Raw genomic sequence first — 26578 nt, forward strand, 5'->3', positions numbered from 1 at the left:
TACAAATCCTCTAACTAGGTGATCCGTTAGTTTGGATTTAGAAATCCTCTACCGAGGTTACTCCTTACGAGTTACTACCTTTAACAGGGTATAGATTTTAACTAAGCTTAGGGATCTTTAACAGGATTCACTCCTAGCATAGAAACTTTTTGTAGACCTTAACCGGTCAATTATCTTTTATTGTAGATAGTTAACTCATGAGTCCCATCTCACCGTGGTTTTTCCCATTTGGGTTTTCCACGTATAAACACTTGTGTTATGGTGGATGTTTTACTTATTGTGGATGATGTTATATCATTTTGGATTGCATGCATAGTGTTTAACAAACTTGTTAAGTATATCTACCGATCAATGTTTAAAGTAGTATTTATTTTGGTGTCACTGATTCACCCCCCCCTCTCAGTGCTTTACAAGTCCATCAAAGTAAACTTCTTGTGAAGGTTCAAAACAGACTCGCCACATAGTTGACATGATGAAAGGGAAATCTCTTTTCAAATGAACTCATGAAGGAAATAAATCCTTCCATGACATTAAGGAAGCCATGGCGAATGCTCCAGTTTTGGTGTGTCTCGATTACACCAAAGAGTTTATTATGTATAGTTATGCATTTGATCATACCTGTTTGGCTATACTGATGTGGAAGAATAATGAGGGTGTTGAATCATCGATTGCATTCATGAGTTTCCCATTGAAGGCCCATGAATTGAAATACTAAAAAATGGAGAAGCATGCCTTTGCCATGGTCAAAGCGGTAATATTTTAGATTTTAGATTATAAATTCACATGTCATTTCACTTGTTCCTGATGTTATTGTCAAGTCAATTCCAACACAATAGGAATTTGGAACTAAAAGGGGCAACTGGGTTGGCAAAATTAAAGAATATGACATGGAAATTAAGCCTATTAAGTTGGTTTGTGGAAAAGTTTTGTGTCAGTTGATCGCCGATAACAAATTAAGTGATGAGGTAGTGCTTGAAAATGAAGGCATGCATGAAGATATTCCCCAAGGTTCTATTTGTTAGCACCACTGATGAGTGGTATTCTGACTTGGCATATCTTTTAACATATGGTGAGTGTCCCGCACACCTATCACGTAATGAAAGGTGGAATTTCAAGTTCAAAGAGGTGAACTTTGTCTTATGGGAAAATGGTTTGTATAAGAAGGGTTTGGATGGAAATTTCTTGCATTGCATTGGCAAACAACAACAAGTAAGGTTACTTCAAGATTTCCATGATCTTGCTTGTGGAGGACACTTGTATACCCCTATCATTGCACACAAAATTTTGCATGCAAGATACTATTAGCCAACCTTGTTTAAGGATGCATATAGTTGGGTTCATAAATGCAAACAATGCCAGTAGTTTTTTGGTAAGCCTAAGCTGGCTACACTTCCTCTCAAGCCAGTGGTAATTGAAGAGCCATTCCTGTAGTGGGGATTGGATTTTGTTGGACCTATCAATCCATCATCTAGTGTAGATCACATGTATATTCTCACTGCTACAGATTACTTCACCAAGTGGGTGGAGGGAATTCCAACAAGGCAAGCTACTTCAACAGTGGTTTGTCAAATTTTGAAAGAGAACATTATTTTAAGGTTTGGTGTTCCTCATAAGATTGTCACTGATAACACTCCTTGTTTTTCATCTTATGAGATCATTGAATTTTGTTTTGAATATGTATTACCCTTTCACACTCGTCTGATTATTATCCACAAGGGAATGGTCAGGCTGAGTCAAGCAACAAGAATCTAGTTACAATTATCAGGAAGCTTGTTGATGAGAGACAACAGACTTGGCGCAAGACTCTCTATGATGTGATATGGGCGGATCGTATAACTCCTAAGAGAGCAATCGACATGTCACCATTCCAACTTCTGTATGGAATGAATGTCGGGATTCCTATCACTTTAGAATTTCCAACATTGAAGCTTTCCAAGGCTGTTGAAGATGAGACCTACCTAAATTTGCTTGATAAGCAGATAATGTTTCGATCTCAATTGGAAGAAATAAGGGCATAGGTGGTAGATAGAATTGTTGCACACCAAAGCCAATTGAAGGTGTTATTTGACAAGAAGACAACTTCTCATGAGTTCACAGTTTGTGATCAAGTCTTGTTATGGGACAAGAGGAGGGAGCCAAATGGAATGCATGGGAAATTTGATTCTTTATGGAGAGGCCCATTCACTATTCATGAAGAATGTGGTGAGTATAGTTACTTGCTCGCATATCCTGATTTTACCCCATTATCACTACCTCATAGTGGAGAACATTTGAAGCTCTTTATTCAATAAAGAGCATCACAAGAACAAAGTTGTACATATTGTAAATATTTGTATAGTGTTTCTTTAATATCTTTTTGTTTCCTGACTCTATAGCCCAATGGATACAGGCATTCGGAGTTCTAGATTCTACAATCTTCAAGTGGTGAAGCTTGTTCTCTAGTTAGAGCCAGCTATTGTCATTAATTTTGGCATGGCCAAAATTGTGAGGTAGCCCTACGAAACTAGTCCGTTTCGTACCTCACGTCCTTGGAAAAAGGTTAATCGACTTTGTCGATTAGTCGAATCTGATTTTTGTCATTTTTAAGTTAGTAGATTTTTTGCAATTTTACCTGTAGGTCAGACTTTAAAGTCTGACGTGCAGGATGTTTATATTTTAAGTCACTTGCATATTAGACTTTAAAACTTGATGTGCAAGTTTGCAGTTTTTAAGTTGACTATAGGTCAGACTTTAAAGTCCAACTTGTAGTCTTGTCAGGCTAGTCAGTTGCAAACCGAACTTTAAAGTCCAACCTGCAAGGGTTTTTAGTTGCAAACCGGACTTTAAAGTTTGACCTGCATGACATGCAATTGTATTTAATGCAACTCTTAATTAGGGTTTAAATCAAGTTTTAAGTCATTTGCTCCTCTGTGTGCGTACCCTCTTTCCTTGTGTAGATTTTGCTCGTGATTGTACCTTTGTGTGATCTTCGTTTTGTAGATCTAAATATTTGAGGTAGGTTTTTGTCATTTTCATGGTTTCTTTCCTCTTCTTCCATGTTGCGTGGTTTTTCCTTCTTCTTTGCATTTGTGTTTATGCTTATAGATTAGGGTTTTTGTTTTTGTTGGTTAAGTTTCTAGGGTATGTCAGATTTTAAAATCCGAATACCCTAGAAACTTAGATTTTCCCATTTTACAGTCTCCCACATGTCGAATTTTAAAATCTAACATGCAGGAGTTGTTTTGCCCATGTCTTCACATTGAACTTTAAAGTCCGATGTGAAGAGGTTGTGTTCTTCCCCGATCGACATGTCGGACTTCAAAGTCCGACTTGTCGATCTCTTGTTCTTCCTTTTCCTGACAGGTCAGACTTTAAAGTTTGACATGTCAGGAAGACCTGCCTTTCCCTTATCTGCACATGAGACTTTAAAGTCCAATGTCCAGATCACATGAGTTTTTCCCTAGCCACTTCTCGGACTTTAAAATTTGATTTGACATGCAGCTACCTTTAGCAAGTTTTCACTTGCAGGTCGGACTTTAAGTTGTTCTACCCTATCTGCACATCGAACTTTAAAGTCCGATATGCTTCTTTCCTGGTAGCAGCTCATGATCCAGATTTTGTACTTGCAGTGGTAGATCATTTCAATCCTAATACAAGACAGGTGAAGGATGTAAATCAAAATGTTGCCATGACACTAGAGAGTGTTTTCTTTAACAATGGGTTCTCTAGTGGAAGAAGTAGCAGACATAACCAAAGATGGTGCTCAAGAGTTTTATGAGAAGAACGAAGTGAAATGTAAGAAGATGATTAATGCAATTTTCTTATCTTCAGCTAGGGTTTCCACCACTTCAGGATGGCCTAAATACTTCCATAGGAGTGATTTAAATGAAGAATACAATGATATGGTCACTATGCTAGCACGAGTGAAAGGTCTAAGAGATTCTCATTACTTTTAGAACTGGCTGTGCTATTAAATAAGCATAATAAAAAAAGGGGCAACTAAAATAGTTTGGGGTGAGAAGATTAGTGATGCACTTTGGGCTCAGTTAAAAGAGGTCAAAACAACACTGAAGTTATATATGACCTCATACCTTGTGTATGCAGCCTCCTCTATGAGGCAATATGTAGGTTTGTCTAAAAAGTGTGATAGAAGGTTAGTACCTATTTGGAACTATTATGATTGGCTTACAATCAATAATCAAGGAAGTCATTTCAGAAAGGTCAATGATTCCTTCTTTGCTATCTGGAAGTGTATGTTTGATAAAGGTTTAGAGAAGAGAAGACTTTCAGAAGCAACATACAACAAAGTTTCTTTCTTTGGTTATGTATTCCTTTAATTTCCTACTTTCACATATATGCGCATAGGATATTTTACGGGTGAACCATTCATACTGCCAAGGTATCCTTCAGATAAAGTTATTCTCATGGAATTATGTCGACAATTAATTCATGTACATGAGAGGCAGTCACAAGCTCATAAGACTGGCCTTACGTTTCCAGAAGCCATTGGTTGATATTCAATGATGACCAACCCAAATGCCAAAAATATGGAGGAATAAATGCAATGGAATACCATGAGTAGGTTCAAATCTTGTAATAATTTTGATTTTTGTGGATGAAGAACAAAATCAAGAGGAGCTATACACATGCATATTGTCTCAAAGATGTCTGGGCAGATTGTGGAAATGAGGAAGATGTGAGAAGAATGGATTTCATTTGTCTGACTTTGGAATAGGTTGAGAACATGGATTTGGCTAGAATCCAAGATACAATGGAAGATAACGATGACATAGTAGTCCCGGTCTACTTTGAACGAAATATTCCCAATTATCCCTTGCCACTCATCCAATGGTCCAGAAAGGAAAATAAGTCTATTACCAAAATAATTGCCCCTATTTTAGCTAATACGAATGCATGGTTGTTGAAAAAGGGGATTAGAATGAAGTAACTTCCTTCCAGTTCTATTGATGATAATAATAGTGATGGTCCAGTTGGAAAAACAACTAAATTAATGACCAAGAGCAAAGTAGATCTGCAAGCACCTCCATCAATCCTTTCGATACAATCTAAGGGAAAAGGACCAAAAATCAAATTTACTATCAAAGGGTTAAAGAAAGGCGAATCTACATCAGTTGCACAAGTGAAAAAAGCAGAAGAGCCTGAGCAACTAGCTGTTGAAGAGGTTGAGAAAAAAAAAGAGCAAGAAGAAGGAGAAATTCCTCATGAAGAGGAAATGCAAGTTCAAGAACCAACTCATCAAGGTGAGAGTGATACCCCCACCACTTCTGAGGTATCAACTCCTACACAAGTTAACATTCATTCTATTGAATCAGACTTAGATCAAGAGGAAGAAGAATATGATGATGAGGGGTTGAATATAGAATTACCACAATAAGAGGGTGATCAGCAATATGTTACATAGTCTAGTCTCTCGAGTTTTGATGATGTTCCTACATCCATTATTGAGTATTCAATTCTAGATTTTACTGAATCTTTGGAGCAGATAACTGTAGAGAAGTAGTTAGTGGGCCTACCTTCCATAACAATCATGGTTGAAGCTCCACCTATTGTAAGTACTATTGTTGCCACTAAGACAACATCTACAGTTGGGACCTCAGATGTTTCAAAGGTGGCATCAATAATGGTTACTACTACTCCATCAATAGAATCACCATCTGTTACCTATTGGTCGTAACCTCTGGTAAGTGTAACACATGATACAAACCAAGCTGTCATATATGCTCAATCTCCTCATCGAGAAAGTCAGCCCGAAGATCAAGTCTATTGGGTCTGCTCTGTCGGCAGTATAGTACTCCAATATTCTTCTGCAAAGAGAAAGAGTTCAAAATATTAGATATCAGATTACAAAAACAAAAAATTTCTCAGACACATGACAAAAAAAACAAAACATTCACATACAATGAATGCGTGATGTTTACTACTAATGCGATACAATTATGACGTTTGTGTGACATTTATAGCAAATGCGTAATGATATGAGTGCATGCGTAACAATCAACACTATTGCGTAAGGAAATCAACGAATGCGTGACATTATGTGCTAATGCATAATGATCTGAGTGAATGCATAACATTAATGGCTAATGCATGACATTATGAGCTTTTGCATAACATTAAGCATGAATGCGTAAAAACCAACAGGGCGTGATGCAAAGGAAAAATAGAACACTGGAATTTTTTTGAAAAATAGTGAAAAACAGGCCAAAAAAAAGCAGAAAAAAATTAGAAAAACACCATGACGCCAGTCCCAGGATGTCTCTGATATGAACGTACTCAGTCAGACAGGTGAAATCGAGCTCTATAACCAGCCATGATGATCAAATACTCGAAAGAAAGCACAAGGTTTGCAGAGAAAACAAAGAACTTACCAAATACCAAATGATCAAATGAAAACCTAAAATCTCTATTTATAGCTCAAAATTAGGGTTTTTTTGACACTTTGATGCCTATGGTCCCCACCAGCTTCAAACAACTTGTAGCCTACTCAAATGATCTTGAAATCGTTTGAAACTTCACACGATTGCTTATTACACTAATAATTGAAAACATGGTCTCAATTTCTGAATTTTTCGACCACCTTTTCTGAGGGGCCATATTTACACTATATAGTGGTACCAAGGCATACTGGGGTTGAATTTTTTTCGTTTTCTTTGAAACAATGTCGGAACTGTACCAAGGCATACTGGGGCAGAATTTTTTCGTTTTCTTTGAAACAATGTCGAAACGGTACCAAGGCATATTGGGGCAGAATTTTTTCTTTTTATTTGAAACAATGTCGTTCCGACATTGTCTCAAAGAGGGGCAAATGTAGACACCTAAAAATGTCTCATTGATCATGTACTGATTATTCCTCTAATTGATTAAATAATTCTTTAATTCTTTAATTAATTTAATTAATCGTATTCTTCTAATTTCATATTTCCTCATCATCTTACTAATTATTCTATTTCCTATTCTATCATCATTTAATCAGTTTAATCATTTTTTAAATATTAATTAAATATTTGTTATTTAATTAATTATGATTAATTCCCCAATTTAAATAATCTTTATTATTTAAATAGAATAATTCTATTCTCAATTTCTATGTCTAATCATCTAGTCACTAACCCTTTTCTAAATATTAATTAAATATTTATTATTTAATTAATTATGATTTAATCTTTTAAATTAAATAATCTTTATTTTTTAATTAAGTTCCATTTCTAGCATAATTAAATAGTTTCTTTAAATTATTTAATTAACTAATTAATTCTTCCAAATCCTCAAATTCTAATTTCATTTAATTTCATATTCTTCTAAATTCTTCCAAATTAAAATACATGTGCATGATTTCAAAAACCAAATTGGAAATCAAAGTCAAGTTCTAAATATATTCAAATGCTAAATTGAATTAAATAAATTCAATTATTTGAATTAAATCTCATGCAAAGATTAAATTGAAAATCTAAGTTAAAGTGCAAGCACATGCTAAATTAATTAAATAAATCAATCAATTAATTAAATCATTTATCTCTCCAGTCTCTATTTTCATCTTCTAGTTCTCTTGGTCATCTTCTTTATTTCTTCCAATCATTCTTTTTCTTCTTTCAGTTAGTTTTTTCTCAATCAGTTGACTGAATTAATCTATTCAATCTATTATGTTTCACCTCCAAGTCAGCAGTTCAACTATCAATCAACATGTGAGCTCACCTGAGTTCCACCTCTTGATAAATCTGTTCCACCTTTCAATCAATCTGATCCAAAAATCTATAAATTGAGCACTCAATCGTCACAATTCCTCTAGATCACGAACTTCGAATCTTTGTGTCAATTGCAAGTTGTCAGTACAATATCTGAGAGCCATCATACCACAGAGAGAAGAAGAACAATGGAAGCCATGATGCACAATAGGGAGTTCCATATTGTTTAATTTAATTCCATTTTGCATCTATTTCATTGGTTTTATGTTTGAATTGCTTAGATAGTTAAGGAATTCGTGATTGTCCTTATCTCCTATTTAGCAATGGTGTATTTGAGCATAACAGAGTAACGAAAGATGGGATATTAAAGAATATTTCAAAATATTATGAAGTTTTTGAAGAGAGTGAGAAAAATGAGTTAGAGGAAGCTTTTTTTTGTATATATATATCTATAAGAAGGCATTCGTTGAAATTTTGAAAGAGATACCTTTATCTCTATACAATAAACTTGAAGCTAGGAGACTTGATGCTATCAAGAGGGGTAAGGAAATCAAGGAAGTTGCACTTTTGGAACAATGCAACTCTATAAATAATGAAGAGATGAAAAGGTGTATAGATATAGCTAAAGGACAATTTTTAGTGCTAAAAACCGGAAAATAAGTCTTATGTTGGGTAGTGTAAATGAGGTGGTAAATGAGACAAGTAAGGGGTGGAAAAAATTCTTTCAGAAAAACCCAGACTTTCTCACATCTCAGGAAGAATTTGCAAAGGCAACATCCCCTACAATTCCTGACAAATCAAAAGGAAAGGGTATTTTAGGCAGTTCTACTCCAATTTTGACACAATCACAACCGGCTGTAACTACAGACACACATCCACAACCGATAGTCATAGAGAGTGTACAGTTTATACCAGCATAAACCAATTTTGAGAAAGACAGTGTAAAGGACACTGGAAACACTGTGGATAATACTCCACCGGCAGTAACCGGCACTACACCAAGTGGTGAAGCCACCAGTGCAAAAGAGTTTGAGATGGATAAGGTTAAATCAACTGAGTCCACACCGATAGGAAAAATAGATTCACCGGAAAGAGTATTGGCAATTGACACTTCTAAGATCGAGAAGAAATTAGTTTCCGAGTTAAGTCCAACAGAACTAATGATGATGACCACTCATAAATTGTTAAAGGAAGGAACTTTCGACAAAGGGTTAGTTGATAAACTAGTCTTTGTATTACATGCAATAATATCTTACTGTTAGATAGAGGATGGAACAAGCCCTTTTGGTAAGCTCAAAGCTTTAACAGAACACATATCAAATAACTATCAATCCTTGAGACAAATTGCAGACCGACGGGCTTTGGACAGTTTCTCTGCTACAAAGAGAGCAACTTTTGATCAGCTTATAGTAACTGGGAAGAAGAAGATAGAGGACAAACTTATCTCTATTGAGGTTTGTTTGAAACAATGCACCAATATTTACAGAGTATGTTGTAATATAGGAAGTCTAACAACCAATGTAAATGACAGATTGAATGAATTATATGATAAAATGGCTACTATTGCTAATTCTTTTGATGGTCTAACTACACTAACTACATCTATTGATGCACAAATTTTTTTCTTGGAAAACCAAGTTTTTTCTTTTGAGAAAGAAAAAGATAAAATACTGAGGAGAGCAAGGAACTTAAGAGGACTAGTGAGTCCAAGACTTGACTCTTTGGGTGTTCACAAAAGAGAATGCATGGATATTCTCACAATTCCCACACTGGTAGATACTCAGGAGAAGGAATCATTGTCCCACTTACTCAAGGGACTTGCATCGGTATCAGACACTTTCAAATCTAGATGGGACACATATCTTCAGTTGTTGCAAAAAAGCATACCCAGAAATTCTGAAGATGACTAAGCTCGAATGAGTCTAACTGTATTCTTTCATTCTTTATTCTTTCATCGGTCTTTGGCATTAATGTCAAAGGGGGAGTGTGTACATTTGTGAAACATATCAAGAAATATGTTATCAGTTGAAGTGTGTTGCTCAGGGGGCACACACCGTCAGGGAATCCATTTTTCACATGAGTGTTGCCATTAATGCCAAAGGGGGAGATTGTTGGCAATTGACACTCATTGGATTCATTTTGTTGTCATTGATGGCAACAAGATTAGATAGAAGGAAACACGACTTGATGGAACTCACAAACCGACACTAGGAGGCATATACTGGCAGATACTGACATTGGAAGCATTCAGGGCTACACCGACATCAGTACTTCAGGAAGCCAATATCAAGGAAGATTTATTTTATAAATCATTTTGTAATTATTGTTGAGGCCGACATTGAATATAGTTTGTAAATGCATTGTAAGCTGACATAAGGCGTATCATATGTAATAGGTATATAAGTCAGTTTGCTAGGTCAATTTAAATAATAAGGAAGAGGGTATTATGATGGTATAGAGATAGACATATAGCAGAACTGTGAGATGCGAAATATATGTATGGAGATCATTTTTGTATGCAAACATTGTATCATGCAATGATCTACAGATAGCTAGGAAAGCACTCTTCTAGGAGAAGCAATACCGGTATTAGTTTAAGACTATGAACCGGTACAAAGCAGAACCAGAACTGGAACTCTATCTGGCATAGCGGATGCATTCTTGAGTTCATCTTTAGTAATTTACTTTGGTAGAAGGCTTGTATTCAGTGAGGCTCTTTAGTGATGAGAAGTATTCTCTAGGAAATATGCCTTCCTGCAAGTGCAAGCCCTTGTTTATGTAATATCTTTTCATATGGCCAGTGAACTGATATTGTGGGTCACAAATCCCACCATGCTTTTTCCTCATTGAGGTTTTCCACGTATAAATTTTGTGTGTTATGGTGTTCATTTATGTGGATGGTTTATTTGCTTCTTGTTATATGCTTATTTGTTTACCGATACATACATGCATGGTTTAGAAAGTTAAATATTGTTGATTCTAGCAGAACACTGATTCACCCCCCCTCTTAGTGTTCTCATATCCCAACAATAAATTATTTGAACTTGAACCATTCTGTTGAACTTGTCCAAGGTAGAAAGTTCAGGTTTAGGTGGTCTTGTGGCTATGTGGTCATGTCTTTATTAAAGTTTTGTTGAGTGCATTTTGAACTTGAACCACCGTTGTCGAAAGTTCAAGGTTCAAGGTTCAATATGTGTAAGAGCAGATTTTTCTCTGAAGTCTTGTCTTTAGCAAGGTCCGTTGTATATTCTTATATTGGTCCATTAGTAGACTATTTTTGTTTGGTTGAACTTGAACCCATGAACCACCATTGAAGGGGTTCATAGTTCAAGGTTCAATGTTGGATGATTGCAGCTTCAAGTGGAAAAGGAAAGCATCATGTTGCCGGGTGTTTCAAAAAAAGTATTCCAAATTTAAAAAGAACCCAAGATAATAATTCGTGAGGTGTACTATTATGCATGGTAATCATAAAAAGGAAGGAATAAGTCGGATAATGATGAGATGTCAGGAAAGGATCTTTTTAGAGTAAGAAGACACGGATAAGTAGTCAATTGATCCAAAATGAATCATGTGAGAAATTATTTCGGCCTTACTTGAGTTTTTTTGTTTGTTTTAATATCACTTCTCATAGTTGGCTATTTCAAAATTAAGCAAGTGTTGGACACTACGCATGGTGACTTGAACTCTATTTTGAAATCCAAAATCATCTTTCAAGGTGAGTTTTGGTCTTTTTCCCTCATCCTTGTTATTCCATGCATTCAAGGAGCTTTGTTAATTTGTTTTCTTGCAAAGTTTCTTGTTTACCTCTGAGTCCTGTGTAGAAATTCAAGATCAGACCAACATTGCCTAAAATTGACCAAAACTCAGGGCTAGTTTGTTCACACCCAAATTTAGGTGATACTTTCCCACCATCAGTAAATTTAAAATAATTTCATGAGAGAATGCGGGATTCTACAAATTCCCATCTCATGCAGAAAATAATTGATAGTGTGTTAATAGAAGTGGAAGCTTTTCCACCAGCCATTCTTTGTCCAAATGTAGTCTAAGAATGTATGAACCACTATGAACCTGTTCAGAGGAGCATCCAAACCACAAATGGTGAATTTTTGCTAAAAGTGAATTAGGAAACCATTACTGCAATCATGAAGATTCCCGAGAAGGAACGATATGAGAACTGGACAATGTCTAAGTCGCAAGGGCTATTTTACGAAAAGAAGACAATATATCGAAGTGTTATTGCCTGGAATTGGTTATTGAAGCTTCAGAAGGGTGGCTCTCATTTACCTAGGCCATTAACCAGAGAACATTTGATAAGAGAGGTACTGAATATTGTCATTTTTTTTCATAGGATTAGAGGGAATCAGATGGTCTTATTTTGGGAAAATTGGATGTACTTCTTTGTTCAAGTTATTTTAGATGATGGGAGATACAAAGATTGGGCAGAGTTGATTGTTGAAAGGATGCATGAGGGTTTAAGTTGTTTTGGTAACACAAATTTCTATATGTCATGTTACCTCATATACTGTTTAGCTTGCACTCGCCAATGGGTTGTATTATACCATGAAAATTGGTGACATGATATGAAGATATATGATTATCATCCACATTTACAATAGAACAGAGCCACTGAAAATTATCACAGGCTCCATGATGTTTTCCTTGGGAGACTGTTGTTTGAGTTGAAAGGGGATATCCATAAAATATTGACCGAGGAAGCCATGTGGTTTGTAAGCACATATGGGAGTTTCTATATTCAGTTCTCCAAATTCACTTATCTGAGGGTTGGTGGTCTTGAAGGTGAACAATATAAGTTGCCAAGATATGCCTTTGACATGAAAGTTTTAATTGAAGTATGAAGGCAACTTTCTCATATTGACAAAGAATACATGGTGAAGCACCAAAGAGGAGTTTCTTTTCCCATTGAGTTGACTTATTACAACTATAATAGTGTCTCAGATGCCTTGAATTTAGAGTTAGAGTTCAAGAAGCTCAACTTTCAGTTGTATACTCCCAGAATTGATTTTGATGCTAAGGGGTTTGCAGTGGCGTACCTTACACTCACGAAAGATTTTCAACATATAACAAACCTAAAAATATTTATGGGAGGATTGCATGGATGAATATGAGGTTCAAAGAAGAGCTCACTTAAGGATTTCACTACAACAGATTAGGAATTATGGTCTGAAGATGACTATTGCAAATATTGTTGATGATGAAAGTGATCTACTTGATTCCCAATTTGTTGACAATAGGCAGAAGGGAGTAATTCCAGAAATAGATTAGGGAAAGAATTACAAAGAACATATTCAAACCAGGACATTCTCAGTTATCCGAAGGAGAACAAAGTGGCTCAGAGAGTGGAGGCTGAGCAGAAGTTCAAGAAAAAGTTCAACCTCTACCACTAAAACCTTGGTTTCTAATCCCCTTGTTCCATCTTTTGCAAGTCCTTCCAAGAAAAGGGAGAAGGGTGAGTAGGTAATACAAAGGGTACAAAGCAAAGAAGATTTACCAACTGGAAGAATCACTCATTCTAGAACTAAGAGCAGAAGAAAATCTTCCCCTGCTGATATAGTAATTGACCTTGAGACCTTACCTGAGATGGATATTTCTTTTCCAAATCCAAATATGGAATTACAAGATTTAGATGATGAGGGTGGCAGCCAACAGGTAGATGAAGCCCTGAATGTGGACACTACTTTAGTAGTGAGAGGTCAAAAGGAGGTAGAAATAGGTTCAGATAAATCTCTTGCAACCCCATGGCCAACATGGTTGGAGAACAAATTAACTAGTAATTGTTCCAGTATCTATCCCCGTCGAGGATATGGTCAGTAAATGTCTGGGTAAGGTTTCTAAAGCCAAAAGGTTAAAGACTATATCAAAATTGATTTTGATGAAGATACAGGTAATTGGAGTACAAAGATTGCCCGCCCAAAAACTAATGAAATTATAGCTGATCCGAAAAGTAAAGATTTCAAGGTGGAAAAAGTGAACTTAGGGGCAGGAACTCACGCAACAGATGCATTACATTTGGAAGTTTCAACCAAGAAGATGTTGAAAAGATCCTGGAAGGATGAAAAGGAGAAGTCTGAAATGAAAGAGATAATGAAGAGAATGGAAGAATACATTGAGGCCATCAATAGTCCTAATCCGCAATCCATTTCTCAGACTCCTACATCTTTTCATCCTAAGTCTCCTATGAATTAGAAAACAATCGGGCAAATTCAAAAATGCAGATTAATGATAGACATTGTTATGGATTGGCTAGGCAAAATTCAGAAAGCGGGAGGGAAATATTTCATGGATCTGAGTAAGGTTCACAATGATGCAAACATGGTGACAAAGGAATTGGAGAATGAAATTATCAAATGGAAGAATGAAGAAGCTAAAGTGGTGAAAAGGGAAACTTAGATGAGAGAAGTACAAAAATATGGTGTAATGAAGTTCTTGTTAGAGAAGCCAGTTCCAGCCCTAGATGATAATGTTATGTACGTGTGCCAACGAAATGTAGAATGGATAAATGCATTGGTGAGACAAGTGTATGAAGAGTTTGCCAAATTGGTGAAGCAACTTACAAAATTGACATCTTCTATGCACAATGAGCTTCATTGCGTTGGTTTGAAGTGTTTAAAAGATGATGGAAAAACTCTAGAAACAGTTGAAGTCATAACAGGGTCATTAGAAGAGAAAACCAATCACATGAAGGAAGCCAAGGGCTTGATTTCAAATGACTTGAGCCTCATGTCTAAAATGGAGTCACTTATTTTCTTGTGCATTCAAAACCTAGGTGAACATTCAGATAAAGTAGCTCAAATACGCCACAAAAAGGAAGTATGGAAGCACGGAATGACACACGTGGGGCTGCTGCATAGCACAATCATTTAGCACTTTGTCATCGCTTACGCAAATTGGAAAAAGAAAGCAATTATCAAAACTGCTTAGGAATGTTCTATGCTAAGATGTCTCTTTTCAGTTGTTAGTTGTGAAAACATTTTTATTTTCTTATTTAAACACTCGTTTCTCTGAATTTGGGGGGCCGAAATGGTTTATTTTATGTGTTTCTTGTATTTACTGTTAGTCAGGTTGTGGCTATATAAATTGATTTGCTTGACTTTGATAAGGTCCGAGAGATTTTGGTGATGATATAGATTACCAAACTAAGTTTTCTTATGAAATGTGTTGAATTTTCAAGGAAGGCATTTTATCAATTAATGGAATGATACTTATTTTGTAGCTTTCAAATCTGTGCATTTGAATGTGAATAGAAAATCTCTATTGAGATATATATTTGTTTATATAACATTTGTTGCTTCTTTGGTTATTTCACTTTCATAAGTTTGTGACTTAATTTAATGAGTAGGTCTTTTTATTATTTTACACGGATGTTCTGATCCGCCTTGTTCCGTGAGACACGAGAGAGACTCGATCAGATCTGTGTTAAGAGAAATTTTCTGAAAAGTGAAGCTAATTTAGTTTTAAGATTGTAAGTTTGCATACATAATTTTTTATCTTTATAGCATTCATTTGGTGTGGACTTATGAATGTGAATGCCTTTACTCTCTTTCTAGTTAAAGGTGAAGTTAGAATTTTAAATAAAATTCATTGAATATTTTACGGGAAGTTGCACCCTTATGCAAAGGGTAAATTCTTCATAAATTTACCCAATTGTTGGTTCAATTTGTCTTTCAAGAAATAAGGGCAACATGAGTCAATAAACATAAAATTAAGACAAGAAAAATATCTTAACCAATAGATTTTTGGCGACTTTGTTGGGGAGTCGAATAATAAGACTGGAGGCTGAATTAGAAGGAATGTAAGATTGTTTTCTAAAAAGCCCGATTTCCTCTTTTTGTTTCAAGTAAATAGTGAATCATAAGCAAGCTGGAGTCAAAAAGATATACAAGATCTTAGAGGCGTGAAGGGGTGATTGATTCTATTTTTTAGGAACTCCAAGATTCCCACTTCTTAACCTCTTTTACACCTAGAAGAAGAGCAAAGAGTAGGCCTCCAACTTTCTCTTTTGTATCCCCTATATCTCCTGCCTGTCAAGCCCTAACATTACACACTGTTTCTTTCCCTAGTGTAATCAACCCTACACCTTTGAATATCATCTTACCTATGGTTGCAAATAATCCGTGGGGCCCTGTTGTAGGACCACTTGCACTTGGTGCAAATATTTACCCTTTGCCCAAAGGAGCAAGAAATCATTTGCTTAAATTCAGTGGTGATGGAAAGGTCTCAACAGGTGAGAATTTGAATGCATTAATGTTGCTTGTGGGGTTCTAGTTGTTCAACATGAAGATGCAGTTGTAAGATTGTTTGTACAAACATTGACTGAGGTGGCAATGGATTGGTTCTATCATTTACCAAATGGTAATTACAAGTTGGAATGATCTTAAAACAAGGTTTGAGGCTAGGTTCAAATTAGCCGAAGATGAACATTCTCTTCTAGCACAGTTAGCTTAGTTAAAGAAAGAAGTCCTTGAGTCTATGAGAGATTTTGTGGCTAAGTTTGACAAAATTGTTCATAAGATTCTAGAAAACCAAAGGCCTTCTGATGATAATTTGAAATTCTTTTTCATCAATTCTATGCCCTTTGAAATTAGTTTCCTAGTCCATAGGCAAAGAGTTGCAACCTTAGTTGATGTAAAAACATTGGCAGTAGAATTAGAGGATGATCTAATTACTGTAGGAAGCTGGAAGAGGGAAGTCCAAACTTCCACATCACAAGCATCAACCTCATTTGATCATATTGTTCAGAGATTAATGAATGATATGATAACCTTGAAAAGGCAATTACCTAAAATTAATACTTCTTATCCACAACCTTACCAAGATATTTCAAGGAAAGCTCCTAATCAGTCCTCTGGGGCTGGGAGTAGAGTTTTCCAATTGCCTCCTATACAAAAAAGACTAGCGATTGAGGAACCCCCATCTAAAGCTAACATGTGTATCTTTCATCTTACTGATGATCATGATGGGAATTCTTGCCCGGAAATGGTATGTTATTTTAAAATGGCGGGTTCAAGGGAGACATTGTTGGAGTCAAGTGAAGAAGAATCTCCCAAGCAGCCTGGCGACTCTGAAATCCACTTCCTAGAGTATGAGTCAGATTCAGAAAAAGGAGGTGATATTTTGATTACCTTGGAAGATCCTTCCTATGCTATGCTGACCAGAAATCAATAGAGTGTCAAACCTTAGGGTGGTCCTTCATCTTCTATTGTGAATCCCAAAGGTAAGGAGATTATTTCTCGGTTCCATAATAATGATTTTAGACCTCAAGAACCTCGGTTATTGAAATCTGTAGAGACCGAAGGTTCGTTTGATACTGTTGAATTTTGTAAATCCTCTCGGATTCAAATTACACTAGCAGAATATCTTAAATCAAACCCTAAAGAACTTGATAGGTTGGTTAAGTTTGTGAAAGGAAATAATGCATATGTACAAGCTGATATGATACAGAAATCAGCTAATGCTACATTGTCCTCCCAAGGAGATGTGTCAACTCATCTTGCTTCCCATGAAGTTTCCCCTAAAATGGTTTCCCATCAAGCTGATGATATGTCATCTGACCTTAAATCAAAACTTGAGCCTTTTTATATATCCTTGTTCATAAATGGTCATAAACTGAATAACTGTATTATAGAATCAGGTGCCTTGGATAACATTATGCCATCTGCAGTAGTCAAGGCCTTGGGATTATCCTTAACAAAAACCTTTGGTATGTGTTACTGAATGGACTCCAAATAAATACCTTTGTTAGGATATATCAAAGATGCTCAAGTGGTCCTTGCTGCTCATCCAGATAAAATAATTAAGTTGACCATTTTGATAGTTGATATTCCTGCAAGTTACGACATGTTGTTAAGTCATACATTTTGTAGAGACTTAGGGGTGAGATTAAGATGGACTAGTCTCAGGCCACCATTCCTATAGGGAAACAACAGGTCATCTTACAACCAAATCCCAAATCTAAGTTCACTTTTTTTCCTTCTGATGATCCAAAAGAACAGATATTGTATCATGAATGTCAATTTGGGAATTATATGATCTTATCTGATAATGAAGTTGCAGGAAATCGGTCTCAACCTAAGGCCCTAGAGGATTTATGGTTGATGGAATTTAATGGAAGTTGTTTGGCATCAGGTTCTAGAGCTGGGGTTGTTCTTATTCCTCCCTCTGGAAAACATATTCCTTTCTCTTTCAAATTGGAGTTTAAGAATACAAATAATACTACTGAGTATGAAGCCCTGTTATTGGGATTGGTTGAGGCAAAGAAGTTGGGAGTGTAGTTGTTGCAAGTCAAGGGAGATGTAGAGTTGATTGTGAAACAAGTCAGAGGGTTGTTTAATGTAAATAATGAGAGGTTGAGGCACTACCGGAATAGAGTGTGGGATGGAATTGAGGGTTTTGATGCTTTTTCTATCAAGGTCATTCCCAGAGAAAAAAATTCTAAGGCTGATTCTTTGGTTGTATTAGCTTCCATTTTGGTTCCTCATCCTAAGTTCACAAATGATACCTACTGAGCGAAATTGATATACCAACCAAGTGTACTAGACAATTTATAATTTTGGCCGGTCGTTAAAAATGACAAGAAAATCAAGAACTTTTTGCATTGTGCGGAAATATTCACTGCTACTTTCTTTGAAGGTTCAGAAAGTGAGTGCAAGAAGTTTTTTTTGGAAACGGGTCAAGAGATAAATGATGAAGTAATACAACTTAAAGGAATCAAGATTCATAAAGGGTTAGTCTCCTTAGAGCATCATTTTGACCGTCATGATGCCTTTAGCAAGAAGAGCAAAGAGCAAATTCCTGCAGTTCGGGATGCTAGTGACCATGAAAGAGTTAATATTGGAACTGAGGAGGATCCTAAGTATGTTAACCTAGGAAAATGTTGCACACTTGTAGAGAAGGAAAGGTTCATAAGTCTCCTATTGGAATACAAAGACATCTTTTCCTAGTGCTATGATGACCTGAAGAATTTTATGGAAGGAAAATTTCAACACCATATTCCTTTGAAGCCTGGAACTCGCCCTTTTCGATAGAAACTTAGGAATTTTAATCCCAAGGTAGCTGAGGCCATCTGTAACAAGGTAGACAAAATGTTGAAGGCTAGAATTATATATCCTATACATCATTCCACTTGGATAGGCAACATAGTTCCAGTTCGTAAGAAAATTGGGGAGATAAGAATTTGTGTGGACTTTAGGAATTTGAATCAAGCCAGCCTGAAAGATAATTACCCATTGCCTACTATGGATCATATTTTGCAGATAGTCTCAGGTTTAGAAATGATGTCTATTCTTGATGGTTTTTTTGGTTATAACCAAATTAGTGTTTTGGAATGCGACCAACACAAAACAACCTTCATCACTCCCTAGGGTACTTTCGCATACAACAGGATGTCGTTTGGCCTAATAAATGCTGGAGCAACCTTCTAGAGGGCTATGGACTTGTCTTTCGGTCATCTAAAAGATAAAATAATTGTTATATACCTTGATTATTTAACTATCTTTTTGAAGAGAAGAAAACATCACCTAAGAGACTTAAGGCAAGCATTGCAGAGATGTCAAGAGTATGGAGTGTCTTTGAATCCGAAGAAGTCAGTGTTCAAGGTTACCAAAGGAAACTTACTTGGTCACATTGTTTCCAAAGAGAGTGTCAAGGGGGATCCTGAAAGGGTGAAGGCAATCTAGCAGCTGAGTCTACTATCTAATAGAAATGGAGTTAGGTCCTTCTTTGGACAAGTGAATTTTCTGAGAAGGTTTGTCCCAGATTTTGTAGAGACTACTAGGTATATAATGAATATGATGAGTGGGAAGCAGATGTTCAAATGGAGTGAAGATGGGAAGAAAGAATTTGAAGCAATAAAAAAGGCCATTGCATAGGCCCCCACGCTTATTAATCCAGACTTTAAGAAAGATTTTATCATTTATTGTTACGCCACTGAGCATACCATGTCAGGATTCTTGTTGCAAAAAAATGAAGAGGATATGGAAGTTCCTATAGCATTCATGAGAGTACCAGTGAAAAATCATGAATTAAAGTATCCATTGATGGAGAAACAAGCATTTGTAGTAGTAAAAGTTGTGAAACATTTTAGATATTATATTCTTCATTCCCATGCAATAGTTTATGTACCCCATTCTGATGTGATGAGTATCTTGATGCAACAAGACATTGGAATGAATAATAGGGCAACGTGTGTTTCAAAGATATAGGAGTTCAATCTGGCAAATCTAGTAAGAGGCCAAGGCTTATGTAAGTTGATTGTTGAAAGTAAAAATGGAGTTGAAGATGAGTTGCCACTGGTTCTTTTTGTGGGCCTACAAGATTCTTGGTTTACTAATGTAGCCTTCTATCTGACCTATGGAGAGTGTCCTGCACATTTGTCTCCTAGAGAGAAATGAAACTTGAGATTAAAAGTAGCCAAGTATGTTATTTTTAATGATGTATTATATAAAAAGGGATTGGATGGTACTTTCCTCCGATGTGTGGACAAAGCACATCAGGAGGCTTTGTTGAAAAGATTTCATGATGATGCATGTGGCGGTCATTTCTCTTCCATCATCACTGCTTACAAGATATTATAGAATTGTTATTACTGGCTTGGAATGTTTAGAGATGCATATGCCTGGGTTACCAATTGTGAGAAATGCAAGTTATTCATAGGAAAGCCATAGCTCACCACTTTACCTCTCAAACCAGTGATTATAGAAGAACCTTTCTAACAATGGTGTTTAGATTTCATAGGTCCATTATCACCTTCTTCTAGCACTAGACATACCCATATTCTTACGACCGTTGATTATTTCACTAAATGGGTAAAAGAAGTGCTTGTCAGAAGGACAACCTCAGAGGTGGTGTGTGAATTCTTGAAGGAGAATATCTTGGTCCGCTTCGGAGTACCTCTAAAAATAGTAATTGATAACGCAACAAGATTTTCCTCTACTAAAATTTCTTTATTTTGTTATGATCATGGAGTCTCTTTAGCTCATTCTTCAAACTATTACCCACGGGGTGATGGTCAAGCAGATTCTAGTAATAAGAACATGTTTAACATCATGAAAAGGTTAGTGAGTGAAAATTCAAAAGATTGGCACAAGAAGTTGTATGAAGCTTTGTGGGTAGATAGAACATCACCAAAATGAGAAAATGGAATGTAACCTTTTGAGCTTGTATATGGAATTGGTGCTCAACTCGCACTTCCTCTAGAGTTAGAAGCTTCCAAATTGCAAATAGTAGTTGAGGATGTGTATTTTTAGGATGCATTGGAGAAAAGAGTTATGTATTTGGCCAAGATTGAAGAAGAAAGAGAAAATTTGGTGGATCACATTACAGAACATCAGCAGTGGGTCAAAAATATTTTTGATCGTAGGGCTCGACTGAGGAAATTTATGTTGGGAGATCAAGTTTTTCTCTGGGATAAAAGGAGGGAGCCTAAAGGAGCACACAAAAAATTTGATTCATTATGGAAAGGGTCATTTCTGATCCACAAAGTCAAAGGACCAAATACTTTCAGGCTCTATTATTTAGATGGTACAACTCTTCCCATGTCTTATAATGGGCAGGATCTTAAGCTTCACAAATTGTAAGCAGGCATCCCCTGCATCTTCTTGTGTAGCTTTGTAGAGTAGTTTTCTATTTTGGTGTCAGTTTTGTTGTGTTTTGTTTTTCATTTTCTTCAAATCCTTATCTTTCTTTTAGTGCGAAACCAAAGATTCTAAGTCCCTTCCTAGTCCTTTGTAGTCCTGGTCCCCAGTAAGAGCCGATGTTACCCTCCCTTAATTTTCAATTGTTATGAGTGAATAATTCTTGGTAGTGTTCTTTAAAGTGGATCCTTGTGTAAAGTTTAGTTATATGTCGAGTCATAAATTCTTTGAACTTGAACCTTTTTGTTGAACTCGTCCAAGGTACAAAGTTCAGGTTCAAGTGGTCTTGTCACTCCATGGTAATGTCTTTATTAAAGTTTTGTTGAGTGCATTTTGAACTTGAACCTTTGAATCACCGTTGTCGAAAGTTCAAGGTTCAAGGTTCAATATGTGTAAGAGCGTATTTTGGTCCGAAGTCTTGTCTTTAGCAAGGTTCATTGTATATTCTTATGTTGGTCCATCAGTAGACTATTTTTTTTTGGTTGAACTTGAACCCGTGAACCACCATTGAAGGGGTTCATAGTTCAAGGTTCAATGTTGGATGAATGCAACTTCAAGCAGAAAATGAAAGCATCATGTTGGCGAGTGTTTCAAAAAAATAATATTCCAAATTTAAAAAGAACCCGAGATAATAAGCCATGAGGTGTACTATATTGCGTGGTAATCATAAAGAGGAAGGAATAAGCCAAATAATGATGAGATGTAAGGAAAAGGGTCTTTTAAGAGTAAGAAGACATGAATAAGTAGTTAATTAATCCTGAATGAATCATGTGAGCAATTACTTCGCCCTTACTTGAGTTTTCTTGTTTGTTTTAAAAACATTTCTCATAGTTGCTCATTTCACAATTAAGCAAGTGTTGGACGCTATACATGGTGACTTGACCTCTTTTTTTCAATCCAGAATCCTCTTTCAAAGTGAGTTTTGTTCTTTTTCCTACATCCTTGTTATTCCATGCATTCAAGGAACTCTGTTAATTTGTTTTCTTGCAAATTTTCTTGTTTACCTCTGAGTATTGTGTAGAGAACCAAGATGAGACCACCATGGCCTAAAATTGACCAAAAATCAGGACTAGTTTGTTCACACCTAGATTTAGGTGATACTTTCCTCCCATCAATAGATTTAAAATAATTTCATGAGAGAGTACGAGATTCTGCAAATTCCCGTCTCATGCAGAAAATAATTGATAGTGGGTTAATAGAAGTGGCAGCTTTTCCACTAGTCATTCTCTGTCCAGAATTAGTCCAAGAATGTATGAAACACTATTGCCCTATTCAAAGGAGCATCCAAACCACAAATGGTGAAGTTTTTCTGAAAGTGAATTGGGAAACCATTGCTGCAGTCATGAAGATTCCTGAGAAGGAACGGTATGAGGACTGGACAATGTCTAAGTCGTAGGGGTTATTTTCCAAAAAGAATACAATATATCAAACTGTTATTGCCCAGAACTAGTTATTGAAGCTTCAGAAGGGTGGCTCTCATTTATCTAGGCTGTTAACCAGAGAACATTTGATTAGAGAGGTACTGGATATTGTCATTTTTCTTCATAGGATTAGAGGGAATCAGATGGTCTTCTTTTGGGAAAATTGGATGTACTTCTTAGTTCAGGTTATTTTAGATGATGGGAGATACATACATTGGACAAAATTGATTACTGAAAGGATGCATGAGGATTTAAGTTATTTTGGTAACAAAAATTTCTATATGTCATGTTACCTCATATACTATTTAGCTCACACTCGCCAATGGGTTGCATTATACCATGAAAATTGGCGACATGATATGAAGATATATGATTATCATGAACATTTGCAATAGACCAGAGCCACTGGGAATTATCACAAGCTCCATGATGTTTTTCTTGGGAGACTGGTGTTTGAGTTGAAAGGGGATATCCATAAAAGATTGACCGAGGAAGCCATGTAGTTTGTAAGCACATATGGGAGTTTCTATATTCAATTCTCTAGATTCACTTATTTGAGGGTTGGTGGTTTTGAAGGTGAACCATATAAGTTGCCAAGATATGCCTTTGACATGAAAGTTTTAATTGAAGTATGCTAGCAACTTGCTCATATTGACAAAGAATACATGGTGAAGCACCAGAGAGGAGTTTCTTTTCCCATTGAGTTGACTTATTACAACTATAATAGTGTCTCAGATGCCTTGAATTTAGAGTTAGAGTTGTAGAAGTGCAACTTTCAGTTGTATACTCCCAGAATTGATTTTGATGCTAAGGGGTTTGCAGTGGCCCACCTTACACTCAAGGAATATTTTCAACATATACCAAACCTAAAAATATTTCTGGGCAGATTGCATGGATGAATATGAGGTTCAAAGAAGAGCTCACTTAAGGATTTCAATACAACAGATTAGGAATTATGGTCTGAAGATGAATATTGCAAATATTGTTGATGATGAAAGTGATCTGCTTGATTCCCAATTTGTTGACGATAAGTAGAAGAGAGTAATTCTAGAAATATATTAGGAAAATAATTACAAAGAACATATTCAAACCAAGACATTCTTAGTTATCTGAAGGACGACAAAGTTCCTCAGAGAGTGGAGGCTAAGCAGAAGTTCAAGAAAAAGTTCAACCTGTACCACTAAAACCTTGGTTTCTAATCCCCTTGTTCCATCTTGTGCAAGTCCTTCCAGGAAAAGGGAGAAGGGTGAGCAGGTAATACAAAGGGTACAAAGCAAATAAGATTTACCAACATGAAGAATCACTCATTCTAGAACTAAGAGCAGAAGAAAATATTCCCCTGTTGATATAGTAATTGACCTTGAGACTGTACCTGAGATGGATATTTCTTTTCCAAATCCAAATGTGGAATTACAAGATTTAGATGATGAGGGTGGCAGCCAACAAGTAGATGAAGCCCTGAATATGGACACTACTTTAGTAGTGAGAGGTCAAAAGGAGGTAGAAATAGGTTCAGATAAATCTCTCGCAACCCCATGGCCAACATGGTTGGAGAACACATTAACCAGTAAGAAGAGGAACATTGTTCCCATATCTATCTGCTTCGAGGATATGGTCAGTAAATGTCTGGGTAAGGTTTCTAAAGCCAAAAGGTTAAAGACTGTATCAAAAATTGATTTTGATGAAGATACAGGTAATTGGACTACGGAGATTTCCCTCCCAAAAACTGATGAAATTATAGCTGATCTGAAAAGTAAAGATTTCATGATGGAAAAAGTGAACTTAGGGGCAGGAACTCACGCAATAGATGCATTACATTTGGAAGTTTCAACCAAGAAGATTTTGAGAAGATCCTGGAAGGATGAAAAGGAGAAGTCTGGAATGAAAGAGATAATGACGAGAATGGAAGAATACATTGAGACCATCAATAGTCCTAATCCGTAGCCCATTTCTCAGACTCCTACATCTTTTGATCCTAAGTCCCTTATGAATCAGAAAACATTCAAGCAAATTCAAAAATGCAGATTAATGATAGATGTTGTTATGGATTGGCTAGGCAAAATTCAGAAAGCGAGAGGGAAATATTTTGTGGATCTGAGTAAGGTTCACAATGATTCAAACATGTTGACAAAGCAATTGGAGAATGAAATTGTTAAATTGAAGAATGAAGAAGCTGAAGGGGTGAAAAGGGTAGCTTAGATGAGAGAAGTACAAAAATATGGTGTAATGAAGTTCTTGTCAGAGAAGTCAGTTCTATTCCTGGATGATAATGTTATGTACGTGTACCATCGAAATGTAGAATGGAGAAATGTGTTGGTGAGACAGGCGTATGAAGAGTCTGCCAAATTGGTGTAGCAACTTGCAGAATTGATATCTTCTATGCGCAATGATCTTCGTTGATTTGGTTTGAAGTGTTTAAAAGATAATGGAAAAAATCTAGAAACAGTTGAAGTCATAACAGGGTCATTATACGAGAAAATCAATCACATCAAGGAAGCCAAGGGCTTGATTTCAGATGACTTGAGCCTCATGTCTAAAACATAGTCACTTCTTTTTTTGTGCATTCAGAACCTAGGTGAACATTTAGATAAAGCAGCACAAATACACCACAAAAAGGAAGTATGGAAGCAAAGAATGACACACGTGGGGATACTGCATAGCAAAATCATTCAGCATGTTTTCGTCGCTTACACGGATTGTTAGAAGAAAGCAGTTATCAAAACTGCTTAGGAATGTTCTATGCTAGGATGTCTCTTTTTAGTTGTTAGTTGTGAAAATAGTTTTATTTTCTTGTTTAAACACTGGTATCTTTGAATTTGCGGGGCGAAAATGGTTTGTTTTCCATGTTTCCCGTCTAAACTATTAGCCAGGTTGTGGCTATATAAACTGTTTTGCTTGACTTTGATAAGGTCCGAGAAATGTTGGTGATGATATAAATTAGAATACTAAGTTTTCTTATGAAATGTGTTGAATTTTCAAGGAATGCATTTTATCAATGAATAGAATGATACTTATTTTGCAGTTTTCAAATCTGTGCGTTTGAAATCTCTGTTGAGATATATATTCATTTATACAACATTTGTTTCTTCTTTGGTTATTTCACTTTTGTAAGTTTGTGAAATAATTTAATGAGTAGGTATTTTGCTGATTTTTCATGAATGTTATGCTCCCCCTTGTTCTATGAGACACAAGAGAGACTCGATCAGATCTGTGTTAAGAGAAAATTTTCTAAAAAAGTGAAGCTAATTTAGTTGTAAGCTTGTGAGTTTGCATACATAATTTTGATCTTTATAGCATTCATGTGGTATTGACTTATGAATGTGAATGCCTTTACTCACATTTTGGTTAAAAGTGAAGTTAAAATTTTAAATAAAATTCATTGAATATTATATGGGAAGCTGCACCCTTATGCAAAGGGAAAATTCTTCATAAATTTACCCAACTATTGGTTCAATGTCTTTCAAGAAATAAGGGTAACATGAGTCAATCAACATAAAATTAAGGCAAGACAAATATGTTAACCAATAGTATCCAATAATCATTAATGAAAATTTAGCATCATGCTCTAAGATATCATCAATCATCATCGATCTGCTATCAAATTGAGCACCGATTAGTTTAGTGATGGTTGGGTTTTGTTACCTTCCTCAAATTAGGTTTTTCACCAGTTTGGTGCAGACATGTGACTACATGAATGGCTTGCTTGGTTATCTTGTAGGCTCTGTCTAGCCATATGAATTCATTGTGGACATAGCTCAAAATGTACCTTACCCATTCATCTTCATCAAATGCCAAAAAATGAACAAACTACGTGAAACTATTCTTT

The sequence above is a fragment of the Cryptomeria japonica genome, chromosome 11 (assembly GCF_030272615.1).
Source record: "Cryptomeria japonica chromosome 11, Sugi_1.0, whole genome shotgun sequence".
Lineage (NCBI taxonomy): Eukaryota > Viridiplantae > Streptophyta > Pinopsida > Cupressales > Cupressaceae > Cryptomeria > Cryptomeria japonica.